This window comes from Pipistrellus hanaki (assembly GCF_964339955.1).
Source record: "Pipistrellus hanaki genome assembly, chromosome: X".
Lineage (NCBI taxonomy): Eukaryota > Metazoa > Chordata > Mammalia > Chiroptera > Vespertilionidae > Pipistrellus > Pipistrellus hanaki.
The window spans coordinates 51,974,083-51,992,279 of NC_140524.1; the positions used below are offsets into that span (position 1 = coordinate 51,974,083).

At 41.8% G+C, this 18,197-nt stretch overlaps 1 protein-coding gene and 1 pseudogene across 3 annotated transcripts in view; one reads left to right on the top strand and one right to left on the bottom strand.

Moving 5' to 3' along the window:
- Positions 1-18,197, bottom strand: part of PLP1 (proteolipid protein 1) — a 151,860-nt gene that overhangs the window by 27,071 nt on the left and 106,592 nt on the right. The gene's annotated exons all lie outside the window — the stretch shown is intronic.
- LOC311614986 (Y-box-binding protein 1-like) lies at positions 9,404-10,896 on the top strand (annotated as a pseudogene). The gene has a single exon. The product of its transcript is annotated as a Y-box-binding protein 1-like (transcript).

The window sequence follows — 18,197 nt, forward strand, 5'->3', positions numbered from 1 at the left end:
CGGGTAGATGCCCCTAAAAAGACAACGCCCCCTCACAGCTGGAAGTAGCTATAGAAGACTGACCTTCTCCCACTGACCTTGCCCAGACTCTCAATTTAAAAAAAAAAATAAAAAAAAAATATTATCAGTAGCTTGGAATGATAGATCCTCCCTTCCTCCAGATGATGGACAGACATAAACCTCACCTGCGGCCAGACATTTCTGAGCTCTGAACCACCAATCAGCACCTGCCAAATAAGGGTGCCCGATTCCTAAGTCCCTAGGTCCCTAATTATCAATCAGCATGTGATGAGTGCCCTAAGCCTTAAAGGTGATTGTACCCTGGCCCTCTCTCTCTTCCGCCCCTCTTTCTGGAAGCAGCCGACAGCGGTGCTCTTCCCTCCAATAAAGCCTGTGTCCTGCCATCCCGATCTCCGATTCCCTTCTCTATTTAATCTATCATTACTACTATCCTTGGCTGTCAAATACTTAACTCCTGAGGACCAAAGTTATATATTCCATTTTCCTGATGGGGTACAAAGGCAGCTTTCCCAGTGCCAATCCAGCAGGCAAGGAACAGAGCCACCTCCAAAGAATACCTCTTTCCAGATTCGCATTGCTTGGAAGTTGCTTGGAAGCTTGTTCTGCTCCAAAAGAACATTGAACAGAGGATCTCTGCCCTGAGCCTGAAGAGTCAGAGGGAGGATAGACAAGCTTCAGACTACTATGGCCTGACTTTCCAACTCCCTGCACTTCTCAAACTAAGCAGGAGGCCCAGATTAGAAACATGAACATATAGGTTTCAGTTGTGAGTTTCTATGTTACAAGATCTATATTGTACCATGTTCCCACCACCCAAAGTCAAATCTCCTGTCACTATATATTAGGACCCATTTCCACCCCCTTCCCTCTGGAAACCACCACACTACAGTTTGTGTTAATGCATTTTATATCTCATAGATGATTGAAATCATATAGTTCTTAGCTTTTTATGACTGACTTTTTTCACTTAGCGTAATGTTCTCAAGATCCATCCATGTTGTTGCAAATGGCAGTATTTCATCCTTTCTTGTGGCTGAATAGTATCCTGTTGTGTATATGTACCACATCTTCTTTATCCAGATCTCTACTGCAGGACCCTTAGGTTATTTCCATGTCTTGGCCACTGTGAATAATGCTGCAATGAACATAGGGGTGCATATGTCTTTGTGAATACGTGATTTTGAGGTTTTCAGGCATACACACAGGAGAGAAATTGCTGGGTTGTATGGTAGACCTATTTTAAATTTTTTGAGGAATTTCCAGACTGCTTTCCATAGTGATTATACCAATCTATATTCCCACCAGCAGTGGATGAAGGTTCCCTTTTTTCTACAACCTCTCCAACATTTGTTATTACTTGTCTTGTTGATAATGGCCACTCTAACAGGTGAGAGGTGGTATCTCATTTTAGTTTTTACTTGCATTTCCCTAATTGCCAGTGAGGTATAACATTCTTTCATATATCTATTGACTGTTTGCATGTCTTCTGAGGAGAGGTATATTTTCAGATTCTCTGCCCACTTTTTTTTTTAATGTTTTTTTTTAATAAATTTTTATTGTTCATATTATTACAAATGTTCCTTCCCCCCCCCTTCTCACCCCACCCTCTGTCCTTTCCCCACCCCCCATTGTCCTCATCCATAGGTGCACAATTTATGTTCAGTCTCTTCCCACATCTCCCTCTCCCCTTTTCCCCAAGAATCATCAGTTCACTCCCCTTCCATACCTCTGATTCTATTATATTCAACAGTTAATATTGTTCCTCAGATTTTTTTTTAGTTTCCTTGGTTTTTAGATTCACTTGTTGATAGTTACGTATTTGTTGTTCATAATTTTTATCTTTATTTACTTTCTCTTCTGAAAGAACCCCCTTCAGCAATTCATATAATTCTGGTTTGGTGGTGATGAACTCCTTTAGCTTTTTTTTATTAGTGAAGCTCTTTATCTGACCTTCGAATCTGAGTGATAGCTTTGCTGGATAGATTATCTTTGGCTGTAGGTTCTTGCTATTCATCACCTTGAATATTTCTTGCCATTCCCGTCTGGCATGCATGGTTTCTGTTGAGAAATCAGCTGACAATCGTATAGGTGTCCCTTTATAGGTAACCACCTGCTTAGCTCTTGCTGCTTTTAATATTCTCTCTTTGTCTTTTGCTCTTGGAATCTTAATTATGATTTGTCTTGGTGTGGTCCTCTTTGGATTCCTTTTATTTGGAGTTCTGTGTGCTTCCTGGACTTGTAAGTCCAATTCTTTCACCAGGTGGGGGAAGTTTTCTGTCACTATTTCTTTCAGTATGTTTTCGATATCTTGCTCTCTTTCATCTTCTGGGACCCCCATAATTCTGATGTTGGATCGTTTGAAGTTGTCCCAGAGGTTTCTTACATCATCTTCAATTTTCTGGATTCTCTTGCCTTGTAGCTTCTGCAGAGGAGTGTCTTCTGGCTCTTTATGTTCCAAATCTTTGACTTGATTCTTGCAATCTTCTATTCTGTTTTTAGGACTCTGTATAATATTTATTATTTCAGAAAATGTATTCTGTATTTCTTGTTGATCCCTTATCATTTCTTGTTGATCCCTTTTCATATCCTCATAGGTCTCATTTATTTTATCGGCCTTTTCTAGGAGACTCTTGAAAAACCTTATAAGTGTGGTTTTGAACTCTATATCCAGTCGCTTTTTGTCCTCCATTTCTTTCGTTTGTGATCTATTTGGTTTAGGCATTTTCGCAGGCAGCTTTCCTGATGGGGCGGGGTGTCAGGGTGGAGCCTACAGCCTTGGCTTCTGTCAGCCCCGCCCTATGCGACTCCTGAGACTCAGGGTCCTTCAGTACTTGTTGCAAGCGCCTCTGAGAGAAAGGTGCCCTCGATTTTCGCCTGCTGCCAAACTGTCTATGCTCTCCCCCAACGAGTCCGGTATTGGGGTTCAGTTCAGTTGGAAGTGGAGTTGGAGGTGGCGTTCAGAGCAGTCTGGAGCCCCTGTCTCCTTCCCGTCAGGGCAATCCCGCGGCACAGCCGGCCGGCCCTTCTTTGTGCGCACTGTGCACGCCTCCCGGACCTCCTCTCGCCGTTCCCGTTCCCTGGGGTTCCGCCTTACAGCCCAGCTCCCTATGGGTGAGCCTGGGTCCCAGGGTCTGGCCTAGAATTGGGGTTCAGAGCAGTTGGAGCTGGGCCAAGCACAATCGGAGCTTTTCTCTGCTTCCCGCTTGGGAACACCAGCCAGGCACTCGGCCTCCCTCCTCTCCGGCTCCGTCCTCTCCGCGCGCCGCGTGTCTCCGTACCTTAGGCTTTTACAGCTCCTCCGCGCTTCCTTCTGGTTTTCTCCTTGCTTCTTGTTGTAGGATTTCCAGTCAGTCGACTTTCCTGTAGTTCTGGGTAATGTCCATTTTATATTTTAGTTGTATTTTATTGAAATTGTTGTGTGCGGCTGCGGCCTACCCGAGCAGCCATCTTGGATTCTCTCTCTGCCCACTTTTTGATTGGGTTGTTTGTTTGAAGTTGAGTTTTATGAATTCTTTATATATTTTAGAAATTAAAACTTTGTCAAGAGTGTCCTGCCGGTTCTCAGCTTCACCCTCAGGCTAGCTCTAGGGCCAGCAGAACAGTGCTCTCTGTCTACAGCAAAATCACAGACATGAAGTTTCACTAGGCCACTGGATTCCTGAGTTGTTCAGTGTAGGAGCCACTTTAGACATGATCTAACTATCACACGTTTGTTTTGCTTTTAAAACAAATTTTACTTCCATGTTTTACAGCAGCCCAAGGAAGTGAATACTGTTACTATGTCCAATCTACAGACAAGCAAACTTAGTATCAGGAAACTCAAGTGACTTGTCCAAAGTCACAAGCTAATAAGTGGCAGAAGCCAAAATGCAGGTTCTCTGACTTCAGGTACTGTCAATACCTTCAGCGAAAGACTATCATAAATAAATATGACATTGATCAAATTGGGTTTATTGCTCATGACAGCAAAGGGAGACACCCCAACACTCTACTGTCCCCAAAGGTGCTTGGTCTCTCTTGCAGCAATGAGCAATAAGCCCAACTTGCTCAATCCCAGGTGTGCTCCTGATGGTCTTTGGCTGAAGGGCATTGACAGAAATGGAGGTTCACTGAGATTCAGCTGAAGCTTCCAGTGCCTTCAACCCAGATTGGCCACTTAGTAATAGTAACCACATGTGAGACTCCTTATGTCTACCTGTTTGAGGTGCCAACTTGCCCATATACGGGAGGTAAGTTCATACTGAAGTGAGTTCTGATATTTCACTGTAGTCCTTTGGCTTAGGATTTAGCTTTCCTAGGAATGAGATCCTTTAAGCTAATTTTGGTTATCTGTTCGAATTTGTGCTATTCTTTGATGAAATTGTTTTCTAGCCTTTTGACACATGCCCCTATAGTCTGTCTGCTTGTCTAGTGTTTTTAATGTTATTTGTTTATAAGAGGAAAAGTCTTTAGGGAGAAGATGGCATAAATTCAATAAACTTGTTCTTGAGCTGGCTGAAGTTCAGACAGTTTTCTCAGACAAAATTTATTTCAGGTTATCATTTCAAAATCTTATAAAGACTTCTCAATCTTTTTTTTCTCCCTGAGACTTGTTTGGCTCCTAATTGTTGACGATTGTCCTTTAGCCAAATTCTGGAGACACAAAGTTTGTCATAATCATCTTCACAGACCATTGAGTTCTGATGATGTTTTCTCCATCTAAAAAATGCACCTATTTCAGACTAAACACCTGCTTCTTTCATGTCTTATCCCCATTATGCTAACCTGTATGTTTATCTCTCTGATTAGAACAGTTCAGCAGAGACTATTTAAAAATGCAGTGGCATTTTTTGTCATCATCCATGTAGGTCTTTGTTAACCATACTAAAAACCTTGTATAGTATGAGCTTACCTATGTAAAGAAGAAAATTAGTAGAAAAAGACTAAGAGCCGAAACCGGTTGCAGGGGTCTTCAAACTACGGCCCACGGGCCACATGCGGCCTGCAGAGGAGTCTGATCCGGCCTGCCAGGTTTTTTGGGCAGTGAGCGCAGCCGAGGTGTTACAGTAGGAATTAGTAGTTCATATAGTCCGGCCCTCCAGCTCTCTGAGGGACCGTGATCTGGCCCCCACTTTAAAAAGTTTGAGGACCCCTGGCTCAATGGATAGAGCGTCGGCTTGGGGACTAAAGGGTCCGGGTTCGATTCCAGTCAAGGGCATGTACCTTGGTTGTGGGCATATCCCCAGTAGGGGGTGTGCAAGAGGCAGCTGATTGATGACTCTCATCGATGTTTCTAACTCTCTATCTCTCTCCCTTCCTCTCTGCACAAAATCAATAAAATATATTTTAAAAAATAAGAGTATGTTTAAAAAAAAAAAGACCAAGAGAATATATGAAAATATTAACTATGATTATTTTGGCTAATAGAATTCTAGGTGATATAATTTCCTTTATACATTTCAGTATTTTCCAAGTTTTCTATAATGTGTATGCTTTCCTTTTAAAATAAGATGTTAATTTTTAAAATATTGATATTTCCATTTTGATATTCCATGTGTTCACAGCTACATTAAAATATATACAGCACTGACTGGTATGGCTCATTTGGTTTGAGTGTCATCCTGTGCACCAAAGGGTCACAGATTCAATACCAAGTCAAGATACAAACTTAGGTTTCAGGTTGGATCCCTGGTTGGGGTGAGTTCAGGAGGCAACTGATTGATATTTCTCTCTCTTCCTCTCCCTTTCTCTCTCTCTAAAAAACTCAATTAAAAAAATATCTTTGGGTAAAGATTAAAATTTTTTTTAATAAATATATATTTATACACAACAAAAATTAAAATAAAATCACAATGACCCCTTTGGGACTAAACAAGAGGAATACTTAACAAAAAGCAAAAGAAGCCTTATGAGATTGTCTTGTTTGTCTAAAAGAGAGATCAGTTTGTTAAACTTAGGAAATATCATTTCCTGGTTTCCATATTTGTGGGATTAATTAATGCTGGCTTTTTAATTATACAGCTTGAAAGATTTGTCAAAGGTCCATATTTTATCAAAACCAGTTATATGCTACTGTCTTTGGTGTGTACAGCTTAAAATCTGTATTTTTGCATGTTTACTTTCTTCTTTCTCCTTGCAGAAAAAAAATATAGCCCTTTACAGTGATAATTACATATTTGACTATAAGTAACTCTCTCTTTAATTTTCATTATTCCTGTTCCATTTTCTCTTTTGTCCCCTCTTTTGTGAAATTTTAAATATCAACTTATTAAAATATAATTTAGTTATTTTGTATACACTTTAGACAAGATGTCAAATTTGTCTAAAATATTTTATTAAACTGTGTTAATTTTTATATGCACTGAAAGTATATTTACAAAATAGCATTTTACTATAGCTGTAAGAAAATAAGAGGCTTGCCCAGCTGATGTGCCTCAGTGGTTGAGCATCAACCCCATGAACCAAGAGGTCACAGTTCAATTCCCTGTCAGGGCACATGCCAGGGTTTCAGGCTCGATCCCCAGTAGGGAGCGTGCAGGAAGCAACTGATCAATGTTTCTCTCTCATCATTGATGTTTCTATCTCCTCCCTCTCCCTTCCTCTCTCTTGAAAGTAAATAAAACATATATATTTTTTAAAGAATTTGGGTGTGATTCAGGGTCTTTAGCACACTACTTTGTTTAGTTTCAAGACCAGATTTAAATTTCTCATAATTCAAACTTCCTAAATTTCCTACACTTGCTTTATGAGTTAAATAAGTTGCCACTTGCCAGAAGCCAATTCCAGCATGTCAGCAGAGCTGAATTATCTGGAGATGGCTGGGTGTATTTTCCCAAACCTGAAAAGGATGCATAAAATGATCACTTGCTGCCAGGTGTCTAAGGGCATCTTAATCTACATGTTATTGTCTCCTACTGGCCAAATACCTGAACAGCATAAGGTAATTTTCCCCAATCTGACAATGGATTGTGTATACGAAACCCTACCCCTTGATGTGTATATCTACCGTGCCTTAGGACAAATTGTGTTAATAAAAAGCAAGGGGTCCTGAGACAAGGAGAACTTAGTTCCTTTAGCTAAGTCTTCTCTGACTCCCCATGATGCCTTTCAAAATTATGTTTCATCTCTGGACTCTTATTTAATTTATGCATAGCCCCTTCTTCAGATTGCTGAACCCTTCTAGATGTGGAATTAAGATCACCGGCAGCCACTGTGCTAAGTGCTTTACATGTATTAATCATCAGATAATCCTCATTACATAAAGCAAATACTACTGGTCTCTTCCATCTATACATGAAGAAATGGAGGCACAGAGGCTAAGTCAAAGTCACAAGCTAGTACTCAACAGAGCTGATACTTTGGTGGATTGCACTACAGAGTATGGGATCAGAGCGGCAGAAACTGTGCAGATGCTCACTGAACCCATTCCCTCTTCTTACTTCTGTTGGGGAATTTTTCATATTAGAGACATTTCAGCCTACTTTGTAAAAATTGTTTAACATGACTCAAAAACTCTGTTAACTTAGAAGTACACAAAATGGGCTCACTGGTATTGTTACAAATGACACTTTTGCTCATATGTGCCCCACTAGGGTACTACTTCATGTCTATATATCACACATCAATGTCACACACTAACTTATCTATCACTACAGGTCTGGTAAATGAAAATTCATACACTGGAAGAGGGGGGCGTCCCTCACCCCGGCCTGCCCCCTCTTGCAGTACGGAAACCCTCAGGTCTGGGAGACAACCCGGCAATCAGGGGACAGCAACGACCCATTACACCTCTGCTGCTGCCACTGCCAGCAGCACAAGCCTCGGCTGGCCCTGGTTACCTGAGCCTTGGGTGGCTCTGGGCAGCTGGGAAGCCACCATCTGAGGCTTGCCTGTACCTCAGGCCAGCACTGGGTGGCTGGGCAACCACCATCCAAGGCTTGCCTGTGCCTCAGGCCTGCCCTAGGTGGCTGGGGGGAGGGGAGGGGCTGAGGGGACTGGGGGACTCTGGAGGCAGGTGCACAGAGTGGCCAGGCCCACCTATGGGCAGGTGTGGCCTTGCTGTGAACCTGTTGCCACGGCGAGGCTGAGGGGACTGGGTGCTGCCATCTTGTGGTTATGGGCACTGCCATATTTGAGGGCATGGCAATAAATTAGCATATTCCCTCCTTATTGGCTGTGGGTGCCACCATCTTTGAAAGTGGGGCAGTCAATTAGCATATTCCCTTCTTATTGGCTGTGGGTGTTGCCATCTTTGCAATGGCATGAGGGTCAATTAGCATATTCCCTCCTTATTGCCTGTGGGTGCCACCATCTTTGCAATGGCATGAGGGTCAATTAGCATATTCTCTCTTTATTAGATAGGATGTGTGTTCAGGATAATTTTTAGATGTTTAGAATTACCACTTTATACTAGAGGATCGTGTTTCTCTGAAAATAATCTTTAAATTACCCCCAAATTACTCAATTACCTCCAAAATGAGGCATACAGTCCTAACCAGTTTGTCTCAGTGGATAGAGAGTTGGCCTGTGGACTCAAGGGTCCCAGGTTCGATTCCAGTCTAGGGCATGTATCTTGGTTGCAGGCACATACCCAGTAGTGAGTATGCAGGAGGCAGCTGATCAATATTTCTCTCTCATTGATGTTTCTAACTCTCTCTCCCTTCCTCTCTGTAAAAAAAAGAACAACAATAAAATATATATTTTAAAACAAGGCATACACAAGATACTTTGGAGAACTCCCAGGGGAGTTCTGATTGCCTCTTCATGTACCTATACCATCCAACTGTGATTCCCATGATTAGGAATAATACAGCTGGCAAATATGGTCTAAATCTTGTCTCTGGCCCTACAAAAAGTAATAAATAACATAACCTCTATTCTTAAAGTCTGACAAACTAGTCTAAATTCAGTAACCAGGGCTGTTACAGATAATCACATTACCCCTCTCAATTAATCAAGGGGAATTTATACTGTAACAAATACTTCTTGCTATGTCTGTATACTACAAGATAAGTAAAATAGTTGGGGTGGGGAGAAGTCCCTTGTTTCCTGGACTAATCATTTATTTTGTTTCTGATAATTGTTAGTATTATAGTATCCTATTTTGTGTTTCAAATGCTGCTGCCCAGCCATTATTACATCAGAGGACTCAACAACTCATCCTGCAATATAATGATCAGAACAAAGTAAACCCTAGTCCTACTATAGACTACAACTTCCTAATCAGCAGAATCTTGGCAATGGTGAAAATCTGGACATCATTGATTAATGTCCTACAGCCTGACTTTGTATACCTTTGGCCGTAGGGAAACACTAAGAAAGAAACTAGGAATCAGTGCCTGATAGCTGAAACATGGCCTGGTACTAAAGTTTCAGAAAATATAACATTAGAGTTCGATCGGTAGCGGGAGCGGAGAGCCGACCCCAGAGAGCCCTGAGCAGTCCCACCGCCACCGCAGGCCTAGTTACCATCACACCCCGGGAGGAGCCGCAGCTGCCACAGCCGGCCCCAGTCACCATCACTGCAACCATGAGCAGCGAGGCCGAACCCCCCCCCCCCCCCCCCGCAGCACCCCCACCCTCAGCGCAACCGACATCAAGCCCTGCAGGGGCAGCGGTGCAGGGAACAGCGGCCCGGGGGGCCTCACATCGGCAGCGCCCGCCGCCCGGCGGGGACAAGAAGGTCATCGCAACGAAGGTTTTGGGAACAGTAAAATAGTTCAATGTAAGGAACGGATATGGTTTCATCAACAGGAATGACACCAAGGAAGATGTATTTGTACACCAGACTGCCATAAAGAAGAATAACCCCAGGAAGTACCTTCGCAGTGTATGAGATGGAGAGACTGTGGAGTTTGATGTTGTTGAAGGAGAAAAGGGTGCGGAGGCAGCAAATGTTACAGGTCCTGGTGGAGTTCCAGTACATACGCAGAAGACCTTAACCACTATAGACACTCTCCACATCGCAGGGGTCCTCCACGCAATTACCAGCAGAATTACCAGAATAGTGAGAGTGGGGAAAAGAATGAGGGATCAGAGAGTGCTCCTGAAGGCCAGGGCCAACAGAGCCGGCCCTATCGCAGGCGACGGTTCCCACCTTACTACATGCGGAGACCCTATGGGCATCGACCACAGTATTCCAACCCTCCTGTACAGGGAGAAGTGATGGAGGGTGCTGACAACCAGGGTGCAGGAGAACAAGGCAGACCAGTGAGACAGAATATGTATCGAGGCTATAGGCCACAATTCCGCAGGGGCTCTCCTCGCCAAAGACAGCCTAGAGAAGACAGCAACAAAGAAGATAAGGAAAATCAAGAAGATGAGACCCAAGGTCAGCAGCCACCTCAACGTCGGTACCGCCGCAGCTTCAATTACCGAAGCAGATGCCCAGAAAACCCTAAACCACAAGATGGCAAAGAGACAAAAGCAGCCGATCCACCAGCTGAGAATTCTTCCGCTCCCGAGGCTGAGCAGGGCGGGGCTGAGTAAAAAGTGCCGGCTTACCATCTTTAAGAAGAAATAAGAAATTCCAGCAATAAGAAATGAACAAAAGATTGGAGCTGAAGACCTTAAGTGCTTGCTTTTTGCCCATTGACCAGATAACTAGAACTATCTGCATTATCTATGAAGCATGGGGTTTTTATTATTGTATTTTTATCTAAAGATATCTCTTTTTGGTAATGACAAACGTGTTTTTTAAGGGAAAAAAAAAAAGCCTAGTTTTTCTCAATACACCTTTAAAGGTTTTTAAATTGTTTCATATCTGGTCAAGTTGAGATTTTTAAGAACCTCATTTTTAATTTGTAATAAAAGTTTACAGCTTGATTTTTTCAAAAAAGTCAACAAACTGCAAGCACCTGTTAATAAAAGTCTTAAATAATAAAAAAAAAGAAAAAAGAAGAAAATATAACATTAGACAAGGCCACTCTTTGACTGTAATGGATCAATACCAAAAATGACCACTCTTTGGGCTGAAATAGCTCAGCTGGGAGAGTGTCAGGCTGAAAAAATCACTATGTAATCAGATCTGAACACAAACAAAACATGAACATTATCTAAACCATAGAAATGACCAAACTTCCTCTATTCTGCCTAATATGAGTGACCGTTTCTTTAATTACATCTTTATCTTTGGTCTAATATTTCCTTTTTAGATAAGATGTATTGAGGTACCCAATTATAGAATTATTCCTGGTTTCTGACAACATCCAATTCAATGCAAAACTCCATTTCATTAAACTCCAAAATCCCTTAAGTCGCCATCCAGAAGTGCTCCATGAACCCACATAATGTACATTACTTCACTTGTATCCCACAAGGAAGAAATCATAATCGTCACCCTTTTGCAAATAATAAAATTGAGACTACCCAGCTAGTAAGCAGAGAAACCCACAAGAACCCAGGACTTATTCTTTGGGGTATGTCATGCTGTTTTCAAAAGAGTGCCTTTTAAAGGGAGATTCTATTGGATTTTTGGCAATTCTCCAAAAAATTCTATTTTCCAATATGTTGCAACTTAGTTGATATATTGGCATATCATCTCCACCTTGATTATTCTCTCATTAACCTTGCATAGAACCCTTACTCATAAAAATTTATCTGTGTGTGTCTGTGAGTATGGAGGTGGTTTGGTTGGGAAGCACTCTAAGTAGTCCCCCCCTTATCTGCAGTTTCTTTTCCCATAGTTTCAGTTACCCAAGGCCCAAAATATTAAATGGAAAATTCCAGAAATAAACAATTCATAAGTTTTAAATTGCATGCTGTTCTGAGTACATGATGAAATCTCATGCCAACCCACTCTGTCCCACCGGGATGTAAATAATCCCTTTGTCTGGCATCTCCATGCTGTAGATCAGGGGTCTTCAAACTAGGGCCCGAGGGCCACATGCAGCCCTCAGGGGAGTCTGATCCTGCCCGCCAGGTTTTTTGGGCAGTGAGCGCAGCCAAGGTGTTACAGCAGGAATTAGTAGTTCATATAGTCCAGCCCTCCAGCTCTCTGAGGGACCGTGATCTGGCCCCCACTTTAAAAAGTTTGAGGACCCCTGCTAGATGTTCTCAGCCCCTTAGTCACTTAGTAGCTGCCTGGGTTGTCAGATCAACTGTTAGAGCTTGTTTTCAAGTAACCCTTAATTTTACTTAATAATGTTCCCAAAGTACAGGAATAGTCATGCTGGCAATTCAGATTTGGCAAAAGTGCTTCCTTTAAGAAAAAAAAAAAAAAAGTATGTATGTATAGGGAAAAACAGTTTTTATAGATAGATAGATGATAGATAGATAAATAGATAGATAGATAGGTAGATAGATAGATAGGTGGATAGATAGATAGATAGATATCCACAATTTCAGTATGGATATCTTGGACATATTCCCCACAGATAATGCAGAACAGTAGTATGTTGATGTGTTTTGTGATTTTTTGGGGGGTCTGCACATAGTTAATAGAATCATCCAACCATATCTGCAGGCCCTTTCCAGGATGAGGAGCTGAGGAGAAGTAGTGAGGCTACTAGTTCAGTGCAGGGATTGCTAAGGAGCATGAAGGGAGGAGCTAGGGTTGCCAACTGCATAGCTTCTGACTATTTAGTGCTGACAGCAAAGAACTGGCCATCAGTCAGACAGCAAGAATGAAGTGAATTCTTACTGCTGTGAGCCTCCTGCCCACCTTGTGTTGGGCACGGGGTGGAGGAGAGGTTCAGAATGAGTATAAAATATGGCTTCTGCCCTAAGAAACTTATCTTAGCCTCCTCTGGTGAGCCTGTCTCCTGCCTCCTCTTCTCTCCCTCCCATTTGGTGCCTTGTGTTGAGATACTAAAGGAAGCACTTTTATGGGGAGGGGATGAATGTCCTGGGTAATGTGGGCAAGAGACACAATCCTGAGAACCCTATGATGAATAAGTGGGAGTATTCATTGACCTAAACATGTCTGTTTTCAGATAATTACCAGTTCAGAAAGTCTCAAGGGATAATGAGGGAGAATAGGGAGGGAGACAAAGTTCCAGACATTTTTATACAGCAGGGGTTTAGGGACAGTGATCTGAAATGTGTGTTAAAGGAGAAGGGAAGTTTGCCTGAAGGCTGCATCTGCTTAAGGGTACTTTATTTAGATTATTCTTTTATTTAGGGTAGCTTGGTGAGCAAGTGGCAGTTTACAGCAGTAAGGGTAGAGCTAAAGCTGCTTGCAGCCACCTTTGCTTTCAGGTGTGATGAGTGGGGCTCCTTCCTTGGGCCAAGCAAGCAAGAGAGATGGGACAAAGGAGGAGAGTCTGGAATCTTGAGAAAGGACTAGAAGAGGGCAAACTATTTCAGATGCCGGTCTATGAACTGCCCAAGATCATATATAGGACCTTCCCACAAGGTCACTGTGGCTGGTAGGGCCAGAAGGTGTGCTGCATATAGTCCACATTTAAAGGCTATAAGGACCAGATATCCTCTCCCGACAAAGCCCTAGCCAGGTGCAGTGCTTTGTTCATGGCTAGGCTTTATTAAATAATCAGAGAACATTTTCCCATCTCTACTCAGAGACTTAAGAAGGGAATTAAATCATTGGAATGATCCATGGTATTCTTGAGATTTCATCCTCCCAGCTTTGATCTGGAAAGCTGGAGTGGAGCTACCTGGACTTCCATTTTTTGTTTATCTCATAGTCACCAGAGCCACCATCCAAGTTTCTACTACTCCTCTTAGAAAGCCTCACCCCAACTAAGACACAATTACTCTTTTCCCATTCTCAACAGTCAGCTGACACAGGCTGGCATTAAAAAAACAAAAAAACAAAACAAAACAAAAAAACCCGCCCCGGTTTGGTTGTGCATAGAGCAAGCATGTCAAACTCGCAGCTCAGGGCTGCATGAAGCCCACAATGATTATTTTTGCGACCCAGCCAATATAATGGTATGTAAAAAACGTTTTAATAAAAATTTGTAACTTAATTTTTACAATATCCTGTTATACATAATTATTAATAACAAACTACAGCATTTGCTAAATGACTGATTACTATAAAAGTGTTGCATTCATTTTCCTTACTTGCCTTATGTGCAGGCACACCATTTCTCTCCACTAATACTAGCAGCAAATATTTTAGCAGCTAGTTTTGGACAGACTTGTTTGGTGTGCGCAACAGGAAGTATTTTGCTTTTGGAGAACAAGAAAAATAGGTTTATTTGCATTACTCTTATTTATTTATTCAGCGTCTGGTAAATCAATGTTTAAGAAAAATATTAATTTTTATTAAAATGTTCTATTATTTTATGTTAACAATTACTCATTTATTTCAGCCCTTTGTATTCAGCATGTCTTTATCAAAATAAATCTACATTTCTATGAAAATTGAAGTTTTTGTTTTTTTGCGGTCCACATAAACTTAAACCTTGTTTATTTGGCCAGTGTTAGCCTTTGAGTTTGACATGCTTGGGATAGAGCATTGACCAGAAGACTAAAGGGCCCTAGGTTCAATTCTGGTCAAGGGCACATGCCCAGGTTGCAGGCTCAACCCCCAGTGTGGGGCATGCAGGAGGCAACTGATCAATGATTCTCATCATTGATGTTTCAATCTCTCTCTTTCTCATGCTTCCTCTCTGAAATCAATATATATATATATATATATATATATATATATATATATATATATATATGACGCCCAGCTGGTGTGGCTCAGTGATTGAGCATCAATATATGAACCAGGAGGTGCTGGGTTCAATTCCTGGTCAGGGCATATGCCCAGTTGAGGGCTTGATCCCCAGTGTGGGGTGTGCAAGAGGCAGCTGATCAATGATTCCCTCTCATTGACATTTCTATCTGTCCCTCTCCCTTCCTTTCTGAAATCAGTAAAAATATACTTAAAAGAAAAAATATAAATAAAATAAACAACTCTCCATTCCTCCAAAATATCAGATAATTAATAGGAAAGAAAGTATTCATAACATCAATGAAAAAAATCTCCAGATACAGACTCATTATATTGGAGTCACTCAATGGAAGGAGAGGGGAGTTTCCCAAAGCATGTTTCAGAGGGTTCCAGTTCCACTGGATGTTGAAAGGATAATATAAAAGAGAGGGCTCTATGGAAAACAGTATGGAGTTTCCTCAAAAAAAAAATAAAAATGGAATTGCTGTTTGACCCAGAAATCCCACTCCTGGGAATATATCCTAAGAATCCCAAAACACCACTTAGAAAAATATATAAATCAACAAATGACAAGTGCTGGCAAGGATGCAGAGAAAAAGGAACCCTCATGCACTGCTGCTTGGAATGCAGACTGGTGCAGCCACTGTGGAGAACAGTATGGAGTTTCCTCAAAAAACTACAAATGGAATTCCCACTTCTAGGAATATATCCCAAGAAACTAGAAACACCATCAGAAAGGATATATGCATATGTTCATAGCAGCACAAATCACCATAGCTAAGATTTGGAAACAGCCTAAGTGCCCATCAGCAGATGAGTGATTTAAAAAATTGTGGTACAATGGAATACTATGCTGCAGTAAAAAAAGAAGGAATTCTTACCATTTGCAACAGCATGGATGGAACTGGAGATTATTATGCTAAGCAAAATAAGAGAGTCAGAGAAAAATAAGTATCATATGATTTCACTCATAGGTGGAATCTAATGAACAAAATAAACTTATGGACAAAATAGGCATGAAGCCATGGAATAGACTGACAGATCTCAGAGGGAAAGGGAAAGGGAGGGTGGGAAGAGATTAACCAAAAAATGTATATGCATAACTCATGGACAGAGACAATAGTGAGGTGAAGGACTGGAATAGGGCTGCAGCTGGGTGGAGTGGGGCAAAGGAGGGAAAATGGGGACATCTGTAATACTCTTGTATTTCTACTTTGAGACCTCTCAGAACTTCCAATATGCTTGTGTAGTCTCATCTCTAAAAGACAAAGAGAATACCGTTTGTGGCTAGATGCCATTTATCAAACACCACTATCCTAGGCTATGTGCTACGTGCTTCACCTGTATTAATCTTCATGTAATCCTCATTACATAAGGTAGATGCTACTATTCTCTTTAATCTATACATGAAGAAATGGAAGCACAGAGAGGTTAAGTAACTTATCCAACATCACAAGCTAGTACTTAGCAGAGCTGATACTTTGGAAAATTGCACTACAGAGTATGGGATCAGAGTGGCAGAGACTGTACACATGGTCACTGAATGCATTTACTCTTCTTACAGGGCCCACCACCAAATTACATTTTCCAGACTCCCTTGCAATGTGATGATGAGTTCTTACTTTTGGAATGTGAATAGAAGTAATGTTGGTCCTTTTCAGGCTGAGGCAGTTAAAAATGGGTGTGCCCCTCTATATTCTCTCTTTTTCTCCTTGCCTATTAGCAGAGGATCCAATAAATTACTTCAACAACATAAAGGTGGCTAAGCAACACTATGCAATAAGCTTGGGTTCCTGGGTGACTATAGATCAGAGCCCACCAGTCCAGCCCACCTAACTTTCTAAGCTGCACTGGAATACAAAGTGGAAAAAATAATGATTGCATTAAACCACTGAGTGGTGGAAGCTATTTGTTACAAATAGTTATCTTGCCCTATCCTGATTAATATGATGAACAATTATCTTTTCCTAGACCATTTCTTGGGACAAAGATTCTGAGGAGTTTACAATGAGCAATGGCTATGTGGTATGAGCACCAACTTCAAAGTCAGTCAGACTAGATTAAAATCTCAGTTCTGTACCAGCTGTGCAAGTTTGGCCTAGTCACTTAACTTTTCTGATTTTCTGTTGCCAAAGTTAAAAGTGGAAATAATAATGCCAAACTCAGAGAGTAGCTGTGAAGATTAAGTAAAATTGTGTACAGAAAGTACCTGACACATAGTAGATACTCATTAAAAAGTAGCTATTTTCATTACAGGAAATCCTGGAACTCTGCCTGACACATAATCATAAGAACCTCATAAATAGTAGTTCTCTTTAATTCCATCCCACATCCCCAGAGCTAAAGGGCTGGCTGGATTTGGCAAGTACCTTGTATGGATTTTTTTTTAAATCAATCTTTATTGTTCATATTATTACAAAGGTTCCTCATTTCTTCCCCCCTCCACCAGGTTCCCACCCCACCCTCCGCATCCTCCCAACCCCCCATTGTCCTCATCCATAGGTGCACAGTTTATGTTCAGTCTCTTCCCGCATCCACCACTCCCCCTTTCCCCGAGAACTGTCAGTCCACTCCCCTCCAGTATCTCCGACTCTACTACAATCAACAGCTAATATTGTTCATCAGGTTTTTCAATCTCCTTTTTTGTTGTTGTTGTTGTTTTTTTAATTAATAAACTTTTACACTTCTAAGAATAAATTTTAAAATCTAATAATTTTAAACCTTGTTTTTTTCTGCCCTGGGAACTGAGAAGCAAACTTGTATATTGTAAACTTGCCCTTAGGCTATCAAAAGGTGTAGCCATTCAAACGTAAATGAACACATTGTTTAAAGATAGCTGCTGGCTGGAATTGGAGATTACCTGTTCTGGGTGGAAAGGGCATGTCCTCCCCTTTCTCCATTAAAATTAAGGTGTTAGCTTTAAAACCTCTTTTTGGCAAGAGACCTTAAACTTTCAGAACTTTAAATTTTTCAGGTAGTAAATCAGTTACTTAGCATTTTCTCAAATCAATAATACCTCCACATGCCCAAGGATACACTTCACACAAAAGACACTTCCAAATAGATCAACCAACCTCATCCAGACCCCACACAAGGGACTCAACAGATCAACACCCCAGCGCTATAATAACTCAACACATCCAGATCTAAGCCTTCATCACTTGATTCAGCAGACCCTCAAGTTCCCCCAAAAGTTTCCAGCCATGTCTGAGAGGCAGCCCTGGGGCATGGGCAGGCGAGGAGCGAGCTGTTCCGGGCCTGGCTGCTTGGGGCCTGGCCTCTGTTGCTCTGGTCCGCTCCACAACCAGCTGCTCTGGGTCTGGCCACTGCCGCTCCCGGCCTGGCTGCTGCTGCTCCTGACCCGGCTGCTCCGGGCCCGGCCGCTCCGGGCCTCCTTGTCTGGATTTTTACCCTCCCAGTTCCGTCCCAGCCAGTGACCTATTAGCAGCACCTTCCTTTACCTCACCTTCAGGAGCTGGTCCATGATCCATCCTTATCCTAACCCAGATAAATGCTAAAGCCCCAAGTGAAATGATTCTCTACTGAGGACCTGCCTCTTTACAGGGCTTGT